Raw genomic sequence first — 4,773 nt, forward strand, 5'->3', positions numbered from 1 at the left:
AATAGAATAGGTTTTTCCTTAGAACTTCCAGAAAGAAATGAAGCGCTGCTGATATCTTGATTTTAGCCGAGTACCATCTGTTTTTGACTTCTGACCTTCAAAAATGTAAGATAGTACATTTCTGCTTTTTTAAGACATGAAGTTTGTGGTGGCAATTTTTTTACAGCAGTAATTGGAAACTCAGGTACCAATCAAAATGTTTTTCAAATGAAAAGTTGTTTCTAAAACTGATAAGCAAATAATTAAGATACTCAAAATCATCTTGAAATAAAAGAATAAATTTGAAGGAATTACATTACCTGATTCCAAGATTTGCTATATTGGCCTAAGCATAGACAATTAAAAAACATACAAACAAACCAGAACAACAACAAAAAAACTCACTGCCATCGAGTCGGTTCTGACTCATAGTGACCCCTCCTGAGGTTTCTGAGGTGGTATCTTTAAAAAAGTAGTTTGTCTTCCTTCTGAGGAGTGGCTGGTGGGTTTGAACTGCCAGCCTTCTGGTTAGCAGTCAAATGCCTTGGGCACTACACCACCAACCAAACCAAATGCACTGCTATCAAGTCATATCTGACTCATACCGACCCCTCCTTGGTTTCTGAGGTGGTATCACTATGGTAGTAGATTTCAATGGTCCAAAAAAGGCAAATGGATGGCTTCCTCTGACCTCTTCCAATTTCACAAGTGGGAGACAGAATCAATACCAACATCAGCAGCTCAAGACTGGTTCCTATGAAGTGGAGGTCAGACATATCTCCACTCTCCAAACATTTTACCAGTTCTGACACCAACTGTCCCTCCCACTGGACTCTCGGTCTCTCTGCTGGGTTGATAATTTGCTGCAAAGTCCACATGGCAGTCAACAGATATTACTCACGATATGGTGTTATTAGGGAAGTAATAGTTTATAATTCTGGTTCAGGAACACACAGCATACAATTTTTATATCAGGATAGCCTTTCCCTGGATTTGCCCATAGACATATATCTCTTTGGTCTTTAGTCTTTAGGCCTGGCTTCTGCCCTGCTTGGGTTAATGTTACAAATCTTTTGAGTCCTGCCTATAGGACCTCTGGTGACATAGTGCCTAAGGCATTTGACTACTAATCAGAAGGCTGGCGGTTCAAACCCACCAGCCACTCCTCGGAAGGAAGGTTGGGCAATTTACTTCCGTAGTGATACTGCCTCAGAAACCCAAGGAGGGGTCGCTATGAGTCAGATCCTACTCAAGCTTCTTGCCCAAAGGCTCTCATCTTACTAGCTCCATGGACTGGCTAGCCCACCTCTCCATCTTGTACCAGTCTCTTGGTTCTGCTGTCTCTGCTACCTCTCTTCCATCATCTCAGCCCAAGGATCTTGTGTCCAAGGATGCACTTCACTTCTGTTTCTTCTTCTGCCTTAATGGCAGTAAAGATACCCCTTTCTGAAAATGGGATAGGTGTTTTTAAAATGGTGGGATGACAAAACTGACCAACCCCATTTTAAGGTTCCATACACCTTATTTGCAGAGTTCCACTCACACAAGGGTGCCATGTATCTTATTTTTATTATCAATAAGCTCTCCAATCCCTTTAGTGGCCTCACTTTTGCATCGTTCCACCTAGTCAACTGGTCACAGTCCTAAAGACCAAGGCTAGAAGAACCATAGTAATTCACTGCACCACGAAGGGCAGCTTGAGAGGACAAAGTATAGTCTTATAATAAAATGCACAAAGACCTAAAGTTGGAAAATCAAAGGGGAAGAACACACTCAGCATTTCTCAAGTTGAAAGAACAGAAAAAAAAAAAAAAAAAACCATTCAAGCTTTGAGTTGTGATACTGAAGGATTCTATGGGCAAAATATGGAACAATGGAGGAAACATCAAAAGAATCAAAAGAAGATGGACAGAATACACAGAGTTAAGAACCTATGGTACTGAAGAAAGACGTTGAAGGTACACTGAAGACACTGGCAACAAACAAGGCTCCAGGAATTGATAGAATACCCATTGATATTGTATCAGCAAATGGACACAGTACTGGAGGTGCTTACTTGTTTATGCCAGGAAATTTGGAAGAAAGCTTTCTTCTCACCTACTTTGGTCCTGTTTTCAGACCAAACCTGACCAACCAACTGGAAGAGATCCATATCTGTGCCCATTCCAAAGAAAGGTAATCCAACAGAATGTGGAAATTATAGGACAATATCATTAATATCACGTGCAAGTAAAATTTTGCTGAAGATAATTCAAAAAGTGTTGCATAAGTATATTGACAGGGAATTTCCTGAAATGCAAGCTGGATTCAGAAGAGACACAAGGGAACGAGGGATATCATTGCTAATGTCAGATGGATCTTGGCTGAAAGCAAAGAACACCAGAAAGATGTTTACCTGTGTGTTTTATTGACTATCCAAAAGTATTCAACTCTGTAGATTATAACAAATTATGGACAACACTGTGAATAATGAGAATTTCAGAACACTTAACTGTGCTCATGGGAAACCTGTATGTAGACCAAAAGTCTGTTGTTAAAAATAACAAGGGGATACTGGATAGCTTAAAATCAGGAACGGTGTGCATCAGGGTTATATCTTTTCACCATAGTTATTCAATCTCTATGTTGAGCAAATAGTTTGAGAAGCTGGACTAGATGAAAAATGGCAGCATCAGGATTGGAGGAAGACTCATTTACGACCTGTAATATTCAGATGACACAACCTGGCTTGTGAAAATGAAGATGACTTGAAGTACTTACTGATGAAAACCAAAGACAATAGTTTTCAGTATGGATTATACCACAGCATAAAGAAAACAAATATCCTCACAACAGGACCAATAAACAACATCAAGATAAATGGAGAAAAGATTGAATTTGTTAGGGATTTCATTTTACTAGGATCCACAATCAACATCAATGGAAGCAACAATCAAGAAATCAGACATTGTATTGCACTGGGCAAATCTGTGGCTAATGACCTCTTTAAAGTGTTAAGAAGCAAAGCATCACTTTGAAGATTAAGGTGAACCTCACTCAAACCATCGCATTTTCATTTGTCTCACATGCATGTAAATGCTGGACAATGAATAAGGAAGACCAAAGAAGAGGATGCCTTTGAATTGTGGTGTTGGCAAAAAATACTGAAAATACCGTGGACTGCCAGAAGAATGAACAAATCCATTCTGGAGGAAGTACTGACAGAATTCTTCTTGGAGGCAAAAATGGCCAAATTTCATCTCACCTACTTTGGGCCTGTTTTCAGAAGGGCCCATTTCCTGGAGAAGGATATCATGCTTGGCAAAGTAGAGGGTAATTGAAGAAGGAAAGACCCTGAATGACATGGACTGATACAGTGACTACAATGATAGACACAAACATAGAAAGGATTTTGAGGAAGACACACCACTGGGCAGTGTTTTGTTCTGTTGTACATAGGGTCACTATGAGTCACAGCCTGATCGATGACACCTAACAACAATAACAGTACAAGATTACCAAGGAAAAGGAAGACATGGAGAGGTGCACAAGAGGTACAGACAACAAAGGCAAATACACAAGTCTGCATTATCAGCAACAACAAACACTAATCTATGGGTGGATCCATACGTAGACAGGAAAGAAGATTAGGTATGGATAGACAAATGAGAATATACCCATGATCATACACAGATTTGGCAGGTGATATTCCTACCTATATATTTGTATTTGCTATAAAAATGTCCGTATGCAATTTAGATATAACAGGAGGCAAAGTTAGGATAAATTCTTAACCACAAATAAGCACCTTGTGGGAGTGTGTCACTGGGCCTGTGGGCTGGGACCATGGTTGCAAGGAACATTAAGCTCAATTAGCACATATTATTGAAGAGAAGAATACAAAAATGTTTTTCTACATCTGACCTTGGTGAGTAGCAACTGAAGTCTTAAAAGCTTGTGAGTAGACATCTAAGAGGCAGCTATTGGTTTCTCCTCATCTGGAGCAAAGAAGAGTGAAGAAAGTCAAAGATGCATGGAAATAGTCCAAAAGACTAATAGATCATGGGAACCTCAGCCAAAATGACCCTGAGACCAGAAGAACTAGATTGTTGCCTACCAATGCCAACCACACAGAGAGGGATCAAAATTGTAAATCCTGGATAGAGTGGGAGAAAAATGTGGAACAAAACTCAATATCCTAAAAATGGCCAGCCTTACTGGTCTGATAGAGATTGGTGAAACCCCAGAGACTACAGTCCCTAGTTACTCCTCAGGCCTGGAATTGAGCTGACTCCCATAGCTTCCAGCCAAACAATAGACAGTCATATAAGGTGAACATTTACACCAGGTAGATACAGTCCTTAGAACACTCTACCATGGGAGGTCAGAGGGCAGCATTTGTAGAGAGAAACAGCGCAGAGGGCAGGAATGCATAGGAAAGAAGGCACAGGGAAAGGTTAACCAAGGGAAGGAAGTGGGAGGAGAGCTGTTACACTGCAGGGAATGCAGCCAGTGTCACAAAACAGAATGTGTATGAACTGTTGAGTGCAAAACAAACCTGCTTTGTCAAGTTTCACCCAAATCACAATAAAAAGTTAAAAAAAAAAAAAAGTTTAACTTCTCAGACACTCCTTCCCTAACCAGGGACAACCCATCCACCAATGTCCCTCATTGTCCATCATTCCCTATATGTTCTCCTTAAATTCCTTAGCATTCTTCTCAACCAGACCAATTATGTATCTTATTTATTCAGTGTCTGTCATACTCAAATAGAAGTAAACTCTACTAGGGTAAGAATTGTTCTATTTTGTCTGG

This window comes from Orycteropus afer, unplaced genomic scaffold (genome assembly GCF_000298275.1).
Source record: "Orycteropus afer afer isolate SDZICR_OR568_19922 unplaced genomic scaffold, OryAfe1.0 scaffold00632, whole genome shotgun sequence".
In the NCBI taxonomy this organism is placed as follows: Eukaryota; Metazoa; Chordata; class Mammalia; order Tubulidentata; family Orycteropodidae; genus Orycteropus; species Orycteropus afer.